Source organism: Ursus arctos, unplaced genomic scaffold, assembly GCF_023065955.2.
Source record: "Ursus arctos isolate Adak ecotype North America unplaced genomic scaffold, UrsArc2.0 scaffold_11, whole genome shotgun sequence".
Classification (NCBI taxonomy): Eukaryota; Metazoa; Chordata; class Mammalia; order Carnivora; family Ursidae; genus Ursus; species Ursus arctos.
This window is the reverse complement of record NW_026622775.1, coordinates 51,782,819-51,801,291: the sequence shown is the minus strand read 5'-3', so window position 1 is coordinate 51,801,291 and position 18,473 is coordinate 51,782,819. Positions and strand designations below refer to the sequence as shown.

Below are 18,473 nucleotides of genomic sequence, written 5' to 3'. Positions count from 1 at the left end.
GCTATTTAATTCAACAAGTGATTTAATTCAACAAATACTTATTGAATTTGAATTTAAATACTTGTTGAATTGAATTCAACAAATACGTATTGAATATTACTGTGGATTACATCAATAAGCAAAACAGAGACCTCTAGCCCTCATGGAACTTATATTTTGCTGGGGGGAGACAGACAATAATAGACATAATACATTATAAAATTATACAGTATGTTAGATGGTATGATGATCAATTTTATGTGCTGCTTGGTTAGGCTGTAGCCCTTAATTATTCAATCAAACACTGACCTAGGTGTTGCTGTGAAGGTTATCCTGGATAACCTGGGTAGGCCTGATTCCATCAGCTGAATGACCTTAAGCATAGAACTGAGGTTTCTCTACCGAATGTGAAATTCTGCCCATGGACTGCAACTTTAACTCATGCTGGCAACTTCCACCCTGTCCTGTGGATTTGGGACTTGCCTAGCTAGCCCCCACAGTTGCATAAGCCAATTCCTTATACCGCACAAGAAATCATTTGTCTTTATATCAAACTATTGCTACATAACAAACCACCCACAAACTTAATGATCCTATTACCATTTGCCCAAGATTCTGCACATTAGCAATTTGGATTTAGCTGGGGGAGTTCATCTCTGCTCCATGACATGTCAGCTGGAATCACTCATGTGTTCGCAATCTGGCAAGTCAGCCAGGCTGGCTAGGGCCAAATGGCCTCATTCACAGGTCTAACATTGACTGGGAGGGTGGGGCTGCTGGGACAGCTCTCTCACCAGCAGCAGACTAGCTCAAGCTTCTTCAGGTGATGGCTGGGTTCAAAAAAGCAGCAAGGGAGACAGTGCAAAAGCTGAATGGGCAATCACTCATTGATAGCCTCTGCTTCTGCCATTGGGCAAAGCAGGCCATGTGGCCAAGCCCAAAACCAACGCGAGAGGAGACTTCACAAAAGCACAAGAACCTGGGTTTAGAGATACATGACATATTGGGTTTGTCATTACTTTAACAATCCACCACCGTCTTAAAAAAAACTCTGTGAGGTAGGTACTATCAACGACCCTCTTTTGTAGATGAGGAAACTGAAGCCCAACAAGGTGTTAAGTAACCCAGGGGCATCAGGTGGCTCAGTGGGTTGAACGTCTGATTCTTGATTTGGGCTCAGGTCATGATCTCAGGGTCATGGGATCCAGCCCTGCGTTGGGCTCCATGCTCATCGGAGAGTCTGCTTGAGATTCTCCACCTCTGCCCTTTCCCCCCACTGGCATGCTCACTTTCTTTCTCTCTCAAAAAAAAAATAAATAAATGAATATATTTTTTAAACGTATTAAGTAACCCATACCTAGTATGAGGCAAGGCTAAGATTTGAGCCAAGTCTGACTTCAGGGACTGTACCCTTAACCACTAAGCTCTACATGAGGAAAAGCTGTGGGAGAGAGACCAGGGGGGTGCATTGGTGTGGATGTGATGGGTCTTGAACACTGTCAAGGTCCCGTCTAGGTCTGTGCAGACTGCAGCGGCAGGTATGGGCGGCAGCAGGCAGAGGACTTGTGGGTTGGGATTTCTGAAAAAAAAGAAGAGAGAAAAGCTTTAATAAGAAACGGAGTCAGAGTCACAAGCTGGAAGAAGATGAACCCTGGACCTAACCGCAGAAGGCTGGTAGCGGCATAAATAGATGTCAGCATCTAGAAGTAACACCCGAGAAGGTCAAGAGAATGGGGTGAAAACAGAGTGTTCCACATGTTGCTGCAGACAAACCAGAAGTTAGTTTTGCATCTCTAGGGTGAGGCACCCCTAAAAAATGAGATCTACTTTTGTAACAATTTGTCTGGAGACATGCTCATCATAGCAGAAATAAATTCAGTTTTACTCCTTTTTCGTGAGGGTGCGGGTGTATGTAAAAACCGGGAATAGTGGATGTGCTGAAATTACAGTGAGCAGCTTTGAGCAGCCTGTGAGTGTATTTATAGATATCAAGCACACGAAACACGCCCACATCATACACCCTCTCCCCAGGAATCCAGGATGTATGAAGAATAATACAAGGTGTACATTTGGCAGTCTGTACCACACAAGGGTGTGCTGGGCGTCATAATTTTAAAAATCCTTTATTGTACCTGACCAGTGCTTTATCAAAACTATAAAATGATTGACTGGAAAGCTTGTAGACAGAACCATTTCGAATGCACAATTTTTCTTTTTTCCAGCACGGACACCGACATAATCTGTCTGCATCTCTTAAGGTCAAGACATTTCGGTTGTGACCTCAGGTGAACGGTTTAACGATAAGATGGCAAAGGGTTGGAACTCTTCCTTTCTACTCCATTCAGTTCTCTACCATCACTTTTAACAAAAAAATATATTGCTTTTATGGCCAAGAAAACCTTACTGGAAAAAAAAAAAACTAATAGGATCTCTAGACAGAACTGTCTGGCTCTCTCTAGTGTGAAACACAGAGAGAACTATTGGGGAATAGGAGGTACGGGTACTTCGGTCAAAGGGGTACTCCCCCAATCGTTCATGCCCCAAAGATCTGGGAGTAAAATCGTTAAACTCTAGGACCAAATTCTAACCAATAATAGTCTCTTGGCATGAAAAATAGGGACCTTTTGATTTGTTATCTTTAGAGGCAATGAAGACACACATGTTTATCAGAGAAGACATCACTTTTTCACTCACCAGAAAAAAAAAAGAGAAGGAAAAAAAAAAAAAGAAAGAAAGAAATTACTGTGAGACCCAGGCTTAGAACAGACAGTACAAAAGATTGAGGGCATCTGCTCTCTTGTCACCAATTTAGTGAGGTGCAAAGAACAGAAAAGATTGGCAGAGACTCAGAAATACTTAATATGAGAGAGAACACAGGCACATGCTTACTTGTTCTATACCGAGTACTCCTCAACATTTTTAATGAAACAAACATTTATTGAGCACCTACTCTCTGCAGCCTGGTGCAATAGGGAATTCATGACTGAATAAAACATGGCTTCTGCCCTCAAGGAGGTAATAATTTAACCATGCATGTTGCTCTCCAGAGCTTTGTAGCAACTACAACACACTCTCCCTGTTTCTTGGAATTTGATCTGCTTCTTTGCTTTATTTCATTTTGGTCTCTTACTGTTTCCTACCACTAGTTTCTCCAGATATTTGATGGCTGTTGGACTTTATTTTTTAAATCGAGTCTCTCACATCTGATTTCCTGGGAGAAGAAAAGACAGATTAACAATATGTTATCTGTCGGGATGTTTTCAAGTGACTCACTCCTCAGGGTTCCTAACTCACAAGAGCTCAGTGACAGGAGAAAACATCTCTTTCTCCAAGCTGTTAATTCCCGCTTTAGGTATAAGCCATCTTCTCTTTTAACAGAATTTCATAATGAGTTCTCTCTTGGCATAATAATGATAGCAAAAGTTATAAATCCTCTCTTTTTGACTTTTACATTATCAGTGAGTTACCATACGTCTGACTTCTCTGTCAGGCTCTGTGACGCCGAGCAACATCACACTCCCTGGTTCCAGTTGTACCTGCTCTTACCTGACCGACTGTGCTGAAGAGAAAGCAGAGGAAAGCTGAAAACATCTGGCTTCTGGCTACCACAGGTCCCTAAAACCAATCTTGCTTGCTTGCTTTCTTCTCTTTTTGAGTCATAGCATGGAGCTCATTGAATGCTCTGAGAAGAAGCCTTAAATAATCTAGTGCCTAGATTCATAGGAACAGGGAGAAATAAAACAAGTAGAATTTATGAAGGTCCTTTATTGAAAACAAGGAAAAAGGGATGAGGCGAGGGCACATTTCATTCCTCCTCCCTTCCTCCCCCTCCCCCTCCTCCTCTTCCTCCTCCTCCTCCTCCTCCTCCTCCTCCTCCTTCTTCTTCTTCTTCTTCCTCCTCCTCCTCCTCCTCCTCCTCCTCCTCCTCTTCTTCTTCCTCTTCTTTTTTCTCTTCTTCTTCTTCTGTTCCTTTCCCTCCAGCGTGAGACCACTCTATATAGAACATCCTCCCCACCTGCATGTATAGCAGTGGTGTCCTTCTGGGCAAACCTCTCTCTCCTCAAGCTCAAGAAGGCTTTTGCTGAGAAGTAGCCCAGGACAGGAAAGGAATAGTGAGCCAGGGCAAGCAAAAGAAAACCACGCAAAACTGTTGTTCTTAAAAACTCAGCCAGAGTTCAGGAATCTGTAGAAATTCAGAGGTGAAAGAGTCCATTTTTATTTTTTATGTATTTATTTTTTTCTAATGAGAGAAAGAGAGTATTGAGGGGGCAGAGGGAGAAGGAAAGAGAGAATCTTAAGCAGGCTTCACAGTGCAGAGCCCTACATGGGGCTTGATCTCAGGACCCTGAGATCATGATCTAAGTCGAAATTGAGAGTCAGGGGCTTACCCGACTGAGCCACTCAGACACCTGGAAAATGCCCATTTTTAGTTAAGTAAACAAGGCAGGGATACCAGAGGGGGTGGCTTGAAGGCTGAGTAGGACTTCCGTGGCAGAGATGATGGATGGGGAAAGACAACTGCCTGCTTCTGTAACAGTGTGAGCTTGTAACTCCATCTCCCTGAGATCCCATAGCTTCCTCTCCAGAATGTGGATTTGAGGATCTGGACAGTTTTCTCCCAATTCATCTCTTGTTCTAGTATGTGGTTCATAATAATAATATTGCTTGCATCTTGACGAAGATCTTTCCCACGCACCTTCTCTTTTATGCTAACTTTTGTCTTTCTCCATTTCCTCCCATTTATCCTCTTTAAGTTAATAATGAAACAATCATAGCTTATATAAATAAGTGTATTTGTTAGCCATTGGCATGATTATGCTTCATATAAACTACCCCACAGTTTAGTGGCCTATGACATTAGTTTTCACACTAATCAGATCTCTGGGGTAGCTGCACTAGCCTGGACTTTTCTGGACAGTTCTGCTTCACCTACCAACCTTAGTAGGCTCTAGTTTATTCTCACGATCACTTCCAAATAATGTTTTGTATTCCTACCTTTGTCTTCATCATCTCCCAAAACATTGCTTATGTGAAAAAAGATGCAGATAAGTATTCATTAGCAAAGTCAACAAAAAAACCACAAAATTTTCTGGAATCTTGTTTAATGTTGAAATGAATGTTCTAGAAATAGCTAAGATCAAACCAGAAGGAACTGCTGTCTGGACTGTTTTCCACAAGCTTTATACATACAACACAACTACTATTCTTGTGTGTTAAAAGTAATGGAGGATTCTAATAATATTTCACTCAACAAACCTAGTATTTAAGAACACAAGATAGTTCAGGGCATCGAGGTGTCTCGGTTGGTTCAGGGCATCAAGGTGTCTCTGTTGGTTAAGGGTCTGACTCTTGGTTTCGGCTCCAGTCATCTGGTCATGATCTCACGGTCATGGGATCGAGCCCCATGTCAGGCTCTGCACTCGGCATGGAGTCTGCTTCAGATTCTCTCCGCCTCTCCCTCCCACTCTCTTTCTCTCAAATAAAAAAAGAAAATCTTGGAAAAAAAAAAAAGATGTGATAGTTCCAGTGAGGCAAGACCACAACTTCAGTACTTTTTCTGAAGAAAGCGGTTGCTAAGTAAGTTATTAATGAAAAACAATCCAGAGGGAAATCGGAAAGTCCTCTCAAGCATTCTTGAAATTCCATGGCAGGGTATATTTGCATATGAATGATAAACAAATTAAAACTGATTTTTATCTGTTTGTTAAAATAGGTTCAAAAGAAGCTCTCCTTGGAAGTTTTGTGGGAATTAGCCTACATTCCAGGAGAGCTTTAAAATACAATCTTGTAGATCTCGAAAGGAACTTTATAAATCAGACTTTAATTCACCTGAGCCTCAGATAATTTTTCTGAATTAGAATTTTTCGGATGTTAATGGGATGCCCGGGTGGTTCCATCGGTTAAGCATCTGCCTTCAGCTCAGGTCATGATCCCAGGACACCGGGACCAAGCCCCGTGTGCGGCTCCCTGCTCATCGGGGAGCCTGCTTCCCCCTCTCCCTTGCCTGCCGCTCTGCCTGCTTGTGCTCTCCTGTCTCTCTGTCAAAATAAATAAAATCTTGGGAAAAAAAAGAATTTTTCCTGTGTTAAGCAATTTTACCCACCTACTGATGCCTCCTAAAGAATTTTAGGAGGGATAGTAAATGGAGAATAACATCGGATATTTTAGCACGAATCAGTCAGCTCAGACAAACCTCTTCGCACTGTGACCCATCTGTCCCACACTGCACCATCCTGGGACCCAACTGTACCGCAACAGCCTGAAGAGGAAGGTCATGGAAACACAAAAAGTAGAGTATTACTCTCCAGAGGTGACTCTGCTTATATCTGAAAGTAAGTCTTTTTCCGTTTGTTCTCCAGGGAATGCATTTCTCTAACAGTTCAGTGTAATTATTGCGCAGTAAATGGTAAAACTATGAAAATGTGTGCATGTCTGCTATGCTATTTGCCTCCAAATGACATATGCTTTTGATTATTATTTGTAATTCCAGTTTCTAGCAGTAACAGGCTCGTTACCTTAAAATGCTTACTCCCTGTGCATTGAAGTAAACACCATTTTTAAATGCTATACATTCAATTTTATGATGATTTATTGTTAGTGATCCTGTGTTTCTTTATAAACTTAAAAATTAAAAAAAATTTTTTCTTAATTTTCTCTCTCTGCCTTTCTTCCCAGGTGTGCTCACCCATGCTCACTCCATTCTTTCTCTCTCTCTCTCTCTCTCTCTTTCTTACTACCAAATCTTCCCCTGTTTACTTTCTCAGTCATCTTTGGACCCAATCAAATACTTTAACCTTTTGGAACTGACATTTGGCAAGGGTTAATTTTATCTGTTTCATTTCAGAAATGCAGTACCAAAGATTTTGACCGAACTCAGCCTTTTTTCAAACTAATCAAGCCACAGATTAAGCCTTCCAGATTCACAGCTTGCTCATGAACTAGACAAGCATGGGATGGGGGAGGGAGCTGGAACATTCAGTACCACATGGCCCTCCCCATCCCTCTGCCGCCTCTTTTGCCAAGAAAATTTTCTTAAGCTCCAAGCTCAATGACCAGCTCTTTCTAACCCTCTTTCCTTCACAAGAGTTTTCAGTATTTATCAGTGCTTCTCAAGCTTTTTTGACCTATACACCTAATTTTTTCCAGAGTTTTACCTTCTGTAGTTTTATTACAAAATCAGTGTTTCTGCCAAAATTATAATTTTGAATTCTTTTCCACTCACATACACTGGAGATTCTCATGTATCCCGGAGTGAGGAATGGAGGGGCTGGGGTTGACTCTGCACTCTCTCTGTTTAAGAATCATTACTCTAACCGGACTGCTCCTGGGAGCTTGGGTTAGTAAATCTGCCAAAGCTGAAAAAGAAATTCTAAAGAGTAAGTCATTATTGTTGTAGATATTCCAAATTGCATTAAACGGGGCGTTAGGGCTATAAACAATGAATGAATTGGTCCCTGGGGGAAATATTCAGGTTTCTATGAGATTCTACAGTTGGTACTAGAACCTTGCCCTGACTTAAGAGATTTTGCAACTCATAAAGACGAGAAGCCCGTGATAACCTTTGTTTTGCTAAACAGAATTTAGAGACGTGTTTGACTAAATGAGTTTTCTATTTTCAATCCCTTTTCCAAAATACGTGGTTCTGCACTTCAGTATTTATACTGAATTGGCTTATGCACATTACTAAAAAAAAAAAAATTAAGATCCAGAAGTTAGTGATTAACGAATAGATAAGGCTGAACAACACTGGAACAATGTGGTAAGCTTGTCTTCTGTTAGCATTTCTCTGACCTTGGGAACTTTGGTTTCTAAAGCTGAAGGTTTTGGGGGTTTTGTTTGTTTACTTTCCTTAGCAAGGCACTAAGGTAGAATTTGCCTATGAATGTGAAACACTGAAAATATTAAAGTTTACATATGCTTTCATTTATTCCTTTTGGTTATCAACATGCAATAAGCATATCGGTCGCGTTTTTCCCTCTTCCTAAAAATGGTTTATCAATATTATCTCATTAACCCTTACTGCCCCCCTGTGGTATAAGGCAATGTTCTCTTTCTCTGTCTCTTTAAATTGGGCTGACCAAATCTTCTAGAAATAATGACGTCTGTCCAAACTAAACAGTGTACCACTGCTAGAACTGGAAATCGAATTCAAAGCAGCAGAGTCTAAAATTTCTCAATCAAGTTGCAGTAGAATATAAAATTTGACTCAATATATAGTGTCAAGGAAGCTTATTCAAGACAATAAGCTATTTAGGGGGTGCCTATTGGTATCATTACATGAAAAAACAAAATTCTAGATAAGTATATGTGAAAATTTATAACAAATATAAAGCCCATTCTGTTCCATTGATCTATGTGTCTATTTTTGTGCCAGTACCATATTGTTTTGATCACTATAACTTTGAAATATAACTTGAAGTCCAGAATTGTGATGCCTTCAGCTTTGCTTTTCTTTTTCAGGGTTGCTTTGGCTATTGGGGGTCTTTTGTGGTTCCACACAACTTTTTAGGATTATTTGTTCTAGCTGTATGAAAAATGCTGTTGTTATTTTGATAGGGCACAGAAATAAACACATAGATCAATAAATAGAAGAGAAAACCCATAAATAAACCACCAACTATATGGTCAATTAATCTTCAACAAAGCAGGAAAGAACATCCAATGGGAAAAAGACAGTCTCTTCAACAAGCGTGCTGGGAATACTGGACAGCAACATGCAGAAGAATGAAACTGGACCACTTTCTTAAACCGTACACAAAAAATAAACTCAAAATGGATTAGAGACCTAAATGTGAGACCTGAAACCATAAAAATCCTAGAAGAGAAGATAAGCAGTAACTTCTTTGATATCGGCATAACAACTTTTTTCTAGATAGGTCTCCCAAGGCAAGGGAAACAAAAGCAAAAATAAACTATTGGGATTTCACCAAAATAAAAAGCTTCTGCACAGTGAAGGAAACAATCAACAAAACTAAAAGGCAACCCACAGAATGGGAGAAGATATTTACAAATGACATGTCTGATGAAAGGTTAATCTCCAAAATACACAAAGAACTTATAAACTCAACACCCAAAAAACAAATAATTCAATTAAAAGTGGGCAGAAGATGTGAAAAGACATTTCTCCAAAGAAGACATCCAGATAGCCAACAGACACATGAAAAGATGCTCAAAATCACTGATCATCAAGGAAATGCAAATCAAACTACAATGAGTTATCACCTCACACCTGTCAGAATGGTTAAAATCAACAACAGAAGAAGCAACAGGTGTTGGCGAGGATGTGAAGAAAGGGGAACCCTCTTGTACTGTTGGTGGGAATGCAAACTCGTGCAGCCACTCTGGAAAACAGTATGGAGGTTAAAAGTTAAAATAGAACTATCCTATGATCTAGCAACTGCACTGTTAGGTATTTACCCAAAGAATACAAAAACACTAATTCAAAGGGATACATGCACCCCTATGTTTATAGCGGCATCATGTATGATCGCCAAATTATGGAAACAACCCATAACGGATGAATGGATAAAGAAGACATGGTATATATACAGTGGAGTAACCATAAAAAAGATTGAAATCTTGCCATTTGCAGTGACATGGATGCAGCTAGAGAGTATTATGCTAAGCAAAATAAGTCAATCAGAGAAAGACAAATACCATGTGATTTCACTCATATGTGGAACTTAAGAAACAAAGCAAATGAGCAAAAGGGGGAAAGAGAGAGAGAGAGACAAACCAAGAAACAGACTCTTAACTATAGAGAACAAACCGATGGTTACCAGAGGGGAGGTGGGTGAGGGGCTGGGTGAAATGGGGGTGGGATTAAGGAGGGTACTTGTGATGAGCACCAGCTGTTGTATGGAATTGATGAATCACTATATTGTGTTACCTATGCTGGAATTAAAATAAAAACTTAAAAAGAAGAAATATAAAGCCCACATTTGTTGCTTTCAATATTATGGAGGTCTTGCCTAATAGTTGCTGGTGTTCGGAAATGCTTCAGGTCAGGGAAGAGAAAACTAAATCTATTCCTAAATCCATTCCATTCCCTTGAAACATAATACCCTCTTGAAATATACTCGATAGTTCAATTATCAATCCTGTTTCTTTGCCAGAAATAGGTTTCTGGCAATGGTGTGCAATATACTTGGCCTTGCCCTGATACTATTTTTTGGCCTCTGACTGCAAATGTTTCCTTCATGGGAGGCAATAGTGTTTTACAGTGATGCTTTTCATAGGGTTGTGATACATCATTTTTACATATTTCACCACAGGAATATGTGCAAATTCAAAAGATTTAAATTTCTGAATAATGAATGCCACTTTAAGTGTAATAATTTGGTGGTAGAATGTTTTAAAAGGATAGATGGATACAATGCGAACTCCTTGAAGCCACATTATTGCCTATGGAGTTATCCCACTCTATCGGAACCACCTTGTTCCCAGTGTACTAAATACCTCTCAATATTTCCTCTAGTCACGGAGCTTTTTTTACCTTTTTCTTTAGGACTGAGGGTATTTTAGGGGAGATATGTCCTTGACATGATCACTACTCCCGTATCTGTGCCAGGCTGCTAACACATGCATTGCCATGCTGAACGGAACTATATTTAGGTTCATTTTTTAAAAAATTTTTTTGATAGGGTCCATTTTTATTTTATTTACTAATTTTTAAGATTTTATTTATTCATTCATTTAGAGAGAGAGACAGAGCATGAGCGGGAGGGCAGAGGTTGAGGGAAAGAGAGAATCTTAGACTCTGTGCTGAGCGCGGAGCCTGCCGCAGGGGCTCGATCTCACATCGCATGAGATCATGACCTGAGCTGAAACCAAGAGTCAGATGCCCAACTGACTGAGCCACCCAGGTGGATACGGTCAATTTTTAAAACTAGCTTGCTGTTTTTAGACTATGCTATATTCTCAGTCTGAACAAAATTCTGACATGACAGAAAAATACAAAGAAGAAAGTAAAAATATACCTAAAATTGCATCACCAGAGAAAACATCTGACAGTGTGATGAACATCTTCCAGACATTTCTCTATGCATATCTACGCATTTGTAGATTAATGCGATTTTACATAAATGAAATCACACACTGTATGCACTCTTCTGAAATGCTTCTTTTCAGTCAATCATTTGTCCTGAGATCTTTCCATATCCATCAGTAAAGAAGTACTTTCTTGTTCTACAGGCTGCAGTGTATTCTCTTTTTTTTAACCAAAAAAAAAAAAAGATAATTATTGAATAGTTACCCACCACTGGATTTGACTTAGGCAGGGCCTGTAGAAGGTCTCCACCTTCCAGATTTATTTTCAGCCCTCAGAGCATCATTGTAGATCAAAGTCAAGGCCCCCAGGAAGGTGACATATTCCTGGAAGTTCACCACCTGGCCCTTGTTCCGGTCCAAGTCGTCCATCAGCTTTGCAATCTCAGCATCCTGCAGCTTCAGGCCAATGGTGAGCTCTTTCTGGATCAGTCCATCAGCTCCTTCTTGCCCAGGATGTTCCCGTTGCCTTCCCCACCCAAGTACATGCAGAGGATGACCACAAGGAGGCCAGTGGCCTGATCCAGGGGGCACACTGGACGCTAGGCTCAGAGCACATGGCAGGGAGGGTGTGGAGGGACCACGGGGGTGGAGGTCAGTATGACTTTTAGCCTACAAGCTGCAGTGTATTCTACTGAATCCATGTGTCACCTTGACACAACATATCTAGGCTGTTTCTGAATTTCTACCATTATAAACAGAGCCACATGAGTATCCCATGGTTACATCTATTCTCACTTAGTTGTTTATTTCTTTTGGATAAATTCCTATATGTGGGGTTTGGAGTCATTTTTATGCATATTGCCAAACTATCCTCTAGAAATATTATACCAATTTATATTCCCACCAATAGGACATGAAAGTATGCATTTCCTGAAACCATATCCAATTCTGAATGTTATTAACTTTTTCAATATTTGTTGAAGACCAAAAAATGGTACTTCAGTGATATTTTACTTACTTAGTATTTGATTCCTAATAAGATTAAACATCTCCTATGCTTATTGGTTATTTGGATTCCTTTTTTTAAATTCCTTCTTTTTATAAATTTTTCTGTTCATATTCCTTTGTCATCTTTCTGTTTCTCCCCGTATATGTATACATATTTTTTTATTTTTAGCACTTTGTTATGCATCATGTTATGAAACATTTTCCTAATTTGTAATCTGTCCCTCTCCCTTCCTTATAGTGTGAATTGTTAAGTTCATTTTTTTTTGTTTGGTTGTCTGCAACACGGAAGTTTAAAAAGTCAGTTATCAATCTTATCCTTTTTGGTTTCTGAATTATTGTGACATAGTTTTAAAAAGTCTGCTGTATCTCAAAGGCAAATATATTTATCCATTTTTTCCCTCTAGTACTTCTGAGTCATCTCTCACACTTACATATGTGATCCATCTAGAAGGTTTTTACCATGTAAGGAGTTAAAATCTTGATCTATTTGGTTTTTTCTTTTTTTTTTCTGGATGGATGACTAATTTATTGTCCCAAACCCTTACCGAATGACCTTTCTTTACCACTTATTTGAAATGCTACCTTTATCTGTAAATTAATATATATTCCTCTGGCATAGTGATCAACATTGTATTTGGAGTCAAACAGATCTCAATAAAGTTTGATCATTTTCTTCATTTACCACTTCTTGTTAAAGTTTTCTTATGTAATTTAAATTTTTGTTGCTATTGAAATAGATGTGTTGTCCACCATTGTATTTTATGACTAGGGATTTTTGTATGTAAGCCAACTATCAATTTTGTACAAGTAGTTTAAAATAACCTCCCAAAATGACAATTTTGCTGCTTCCATTCCAGTTCTTATTGGGTTCTTTGTTTTAATATACCAGTGACGCCTCTATTTTACTCCAGACATTAATGAGTTAAAGAAATATTCATCTAACTCTACTGAGAGTTTTCATTGGAAGTGGATATTACATTTTATTAAACGCATTTTTGGCATCAATCAAGATGATCATACAGTTTCTCTCTTTTGACTTAATAATATGGTGAATTATATTAATAGTTTTTTAAAGCTATAAACGTCATTTGCATTTCTGGAGTAAATCCCACTTGGTCATAGAGTATCAATCTCTTAATATACTTCTGCATTCTGTTCAAGATATACAAGATTATTTTCCCATTTATAATTTGACTGTAAATAGTGTATCCGAACAGTCCCACCATTTTTTTTGTTCTACTTCAGGTACTAACTTCAGAGTCAATTAATTTAAAATACTATGTATGCTTGGGGTGCCTGGCTAGCTCCATTGGAAGAGCATCAGTTCTTGATCTCAGAGTCATGAGTTCGAGCCCCATGTTGAGTGTAGTGATTAATAGATAAATAAACTTAAAATAAAATAAAATGCTATGCTTTACAAAATGGAACTACTAAACAAACTCAGAAATGAAAGAGGAGAAATAACTGACACCACAGAAATATAAAGGATTATAAGAATATTATGAAAAATTATGTAGAAGAAATGGATAAGTTTCTAGAAAACTGGGATAGCAACATGCAAAAGAATAAAACTGGACCACTTTCTTGACAGCAAAGGAAATAATCAACAAAACAAAAGATAACCTACTGAATGGGAGAAGACATTTGCAAATGATATATTCAATAAGGGGTTAGTATCCAAAATATATAAAGAACTTACACAACTCAACACCAAAAATACCCAAAAAAATCCAATTAAAAAAAATGGGCAGAAGACACATGAACAGACATTTCTCCAAAGAAGACATTCAGATGGCCAACAGACACATGAAAAGATGTTCAGCATCACTCATCATCAGGGAAATGCAAATCAAAACCACATTGAGATATCATCTCATACCTGTCAGAGCATAAAATCAACAACACAAGAAACAACAGGCATTGGCAAGGATGTGGAGAAAAGGAACCCTCTTGCCCTATTGGTGGGGATGCAACCTGGTGCAGATACTGTAAAAACAGTATGGAGTTTTCTTAACAAATTAAAAATAGAACTACCATATGATGCAGTAATTCCACTACTATTTACTCAAAGAATAGGAAAACAGTAATTTGAAAAGTTATATGCACCCCTATGTTTATAGCAGTATTATTTACAATAGCCAAGATATGGAAGCAACCAAAGCAACCAAAGTGTCCATGGATAGATGAATGGTGAGAGAAGAGAGGATGTATATACTATACCCTCTAGATCCATCCATGTTGTTCCAGATGACAAGACTTCATTCTTTTGAAAGAATGAAAGTACTTAGCCATAAAAAAGAATGAAATCTTGCCATTTGCAACAACATAGATGGATCTAAAGAGTATAATCCTAAGTGAATAAGTCAGTCAGAGAAAGACAGATACCATATGATTTTATTCCCATGAGAAATTTAAGAACCAAAACAAATGAACAAATGAACAAAGAAAAAATAGACCAAAAAACACACTCTTAAATGTAGAGAACATATGGCCTACAAAAATGCATACACAAATGTCCACAACATTATTCATAATAGCCCCAAACTGGAAACAACCCAAACGTCTACCAATTGACAACTGGATAAACAGAATGTGGTATAGCCATACCGTGGAATATTATTCAGCAGTGAAAAGGAATGAAGTACTGATGCATGCTAAACGTAGATGAAAATCTTAAAAATATTTTGCTAAATGAAATAAGCCAGTCACAAAAGGCCACATAATGTACAATTTTATTTATATGAAATGTCCATAATAGGTAAATCCAAAGTACAGAAAGTAGGTTAGTGGTTACCAGGGGCTGGGAGCAGTGGGAAATGTGGAGTGACTACTAATGGGTACAAGGTTTCTTTTAGGGTGATGACAATGTTCTAAAATTAGGTGGTGGAGATAGTTAAACAATTCCGTGAATATACTAAATATCACTGAATTATATACTTTAAAAGGTTGAATTTCATTATATATGAAATTTTTTAAAGATTTTATTTATTTATTCGACAGAGATAGAGACAGCCAGCGAGAGAGGGAACACAAGCAGGGGGAGTGGGAGAGGAAGAAGCAGGCTCATAGCAGAGGAGCCTGATGTGGGGCTCGATCCCATAACGCCGGGATCACGCCCTGAGCCAAAGGCAGACGCTTAACCGCTGTGCAACCCAGGCGCCCCCATTATATATGAATTTTATCTCAATAAAGCTGTTATTATTATTATTTTTAAATCATATGAGGGTTGCCTGGGTGGCTGAGTCAGTTAAGAGTCCAACTCTTGATTTTAGCTGAGGTCATAATCTCAGGGTCGTGGGATTGAGCCCCACGTCAGGTTCCACACCAGGCGCAGAGTCTTCTTAAGAGTCTCTCTCTTCCTCTTCCTCTGCCCCTCCCCCACTTACACATGCTCCCTCTCTCTAAAAAATAAAAATAAGTAAAAAAATTTTTTTTTAATTTTATGAGAAAAAGATATTGAAGCCACATGTGGGAAGCAATTATTTACTTTTTTATTTTTTTCTCTTTCCAAAGGCTAGTTTAGGAATTGAAAACCTCTGTTAAAAACTGAAGCTTTGCTGCAGAGGAACAAAGAACACCCTAAATCTCTTGACTAACACAGACTGAGAAATTTCTAAGGTTCCCAACAACCAATCATTGACCTGTACTAGTGAACAACAGTTTAATTTCCCTGGTCAATGAAATTTTGCTGACAAAGGGCTTTACATTTAAAAGATATAAATGCAAAATACATTTGCACAAATTCCCCTAACTTTCCATGTCTTCTGCTCTTACCACAAGGTAGTGACCGATCTGCTGGGAGTCCGTTGGCAGGTAGATGAGCAGATAGAAAGGATCTACAAAGGGTAGAAAGAGGGAGGAGTATAGGCGATCCGTGATGCGTTTCTCAGAGAAGGGGACTCTCATCCACCAACATGTTCTCCAGGCTTTATACCTTTCTTGGGAAGGCTGCAATTCCTAGTATCACACCTCGGAACCATCATGAGGCACCTGGTCCTAACTGTAAACCCTGAAAGACCAACTACATCACCTCATGTGAGTCACCAAACAAGACCCAAGTCATCTTTTTGTTGCTGCTGTTGTCTAAAGGGTCGTGTTGCTTCATGCAATCAGTCAGTCAGAGTCTGGTCTAGGGAACTTTTAGGAAAATGTAATCAAGTCTGTGTTTAATACTTAATTCCCAATTCAGTAGGGTATGTTAATGAACACTGACTAATGTGGAAATTATAGTACTGTAGGGTGCAGTAGTACTGATTTCAATTTTCACACAGGAAAAATTCTGCCTCTGTGTTTGCCCTCACCTGCAATCACTGCAGTGTAGCCATATGTCTTTGAGCAACTCAGACTTAACTTGTGAAATGCCATTTTAAAGCATTTCATTATCTAATAGTTGTTAGGACTGGGTATCTGTGTTATAGATATGCTTCAAGAAACAATAATCATGGGAAATTGTCTGTTTTTAATAAACAGTAGTGGAACTAGTGGAACATTTCCACTAGTAGCAGTAGTAGTAGAATAATAATTATTTTGTAGGGTCATTGTCCAATATACTTGGAATCTATTATTTAAACAAAAAAGGGGGATAGGGTTTCTGGTAATCAAACTAATAAAGGGTAGCTGGAGCATTTATTATGATAACAAATATCCCAGAGGAGGAAAATGTTATGAAATATGTCTTCAAGGATGAAGATGTCACTACTCACATCACTATTAGTGAGCAAAAATGTTAAATTTTTTCTATAGTGCTGATTAATTTGTATTGACCTATTATCACTTTCTTGCTGAGATTTTCTCATAAGATAAATATTTGTGTGACAGATATGACAGCTGAAATATACCTTACTAGCCAGAAGTGGGTTACATGGCCACCCATACATGGAGGAGACTGGCTGGGGAGATCAGAACTATGGTTCAGGTTGGGTCACCCAACCAATAACGTCTGTTCCACCATCCCTTCCCTCACACATTCCTAACCTCACTGAACTCAGAGAAGCCCAGCGATAGGAGCAAGCACAGGCTCATGTTGGAGGCTCACAGAAAAGAGAAGACTGCCAGGGCGCCTGGGTAGCTCAGTCGGTTAAGCGTCTGTCTCCAGCTCGGGTAATGACCCCCGGGTTCTGGGCCTGAGCCCCACATCGGGCTCTCTGTTCAGCGGGGAGCCTGCTTCTCCCTCTAATTCTCCCTCTGTGCTCCCCATCTCTCTCTCTTTCAAATAAATAAATAAAATCTTGAAATAAAATAAAATAAACTGCCTATTTCACAAACTAGCTAATTACCAGTTTTAGTTATGTATCAGTAATGACGAGAATGTGGTATTAAAATAAGGAGAGACGTATAAGATTAATGGAACAGAATAGAAAGTCTAGAAATAGATCCACACATATATGGTCAAGTGATTATCAAAAGATGTCAAGGCCAATTAATTGAGAAAGAATAGTCTTTTCAACAAACATTGGAATTGGGCTTTCACGTGGGGAAAAAATGAGCCTTAAACACTATAAACAAATATTAACTTGAATTAATATAAAAGCCCAAATTTCTGGAAGAAAACATAGGAGAAAATCTTTGTGATCTTGGGTTAGGCAAGGTCAAAACACAAACCGTAAAAGAAAAAAAAATGATAAATTGGAACTCATCATATTAAAAACTTTTGATCTTTAAAAGACACAGTTATGAAAATAAAAAGGCAAGACACAAATTCTGAGCTTCCTTTCTCACTGGTGATCTGAAGAGGCTATAGGACAAAGGAAGTACTCATTCACTAATGGATGGAAGAAAGATTCATGCGTAGTCCGAAGAGCAGTCTGGCAGTACTTAACCAAATTAAGTACATGTATGATCCGTGGCCCAGCAGTCTCCCTCCTGGGTATGTACCACAAAGATATCCTCACACAGGCCCAGGAGGGGGCATGTATAACTACTTTCATTGCAGTACTAATGGTAGTAGAAGCCAAAATGGTATAAAGCAGAGAAGCAATTACTATTAATTTATATAGAAAAATTTCAGCTTCCCCAGACCCTCCAAAATCACCTCTTTTAAGCTTTTCTTTTTTTAACTATCTTTTTTTAAAAAAAAGATTTTATTTACTTATTTGACAGAGGGAGAGAGAGAGAGACAGATCACAAGTAGGCAAAGCGACAGGCGAGGGAGAGGGAGAAGCGGGCTCCCTACTGAGCAAGGAGCCAGATGGGGGCTCGATCCCAGGACCCTGAGCTGAAGACAGACTCTTAACTGACAGAGCCACCCAGGTGCCCCTCTTTTAAGCTTTTCTGATACTTTAGGACACATCTTGCTCACAGATGCACAAAATAAATCAAGATAAAGCACAGATGTGCATCACAATTCAAAGCTATGGCAGTTTGATGCTTGAGGTGCTGAGTGTCGTTCCCGGGGAAGAAGACTGGTGAGGCCACTCTCGCTGCTGAGGGCAGGGGTGAGGGGCATGAGCCACAAAACAGACCCTGACCACTATTTTCACTTTTCACCTCTTTCATCA

General features: G+C 39.0%; 1 pseudogene; it reads right to left on the bottom strand.

Annotated features, from left to right (window-relative positions):
• Window positions 1-11,250: 11,250 nt before the first annotated feature.
• LOC113255456 (protein S100-A6-like) lies at window positions 11,251-15,882 on the bottom strand (annotated as a pseudogene).
• Between the last annotated feature and the right edge of the window lie 2,591 nt (window positions 15,883-18,473).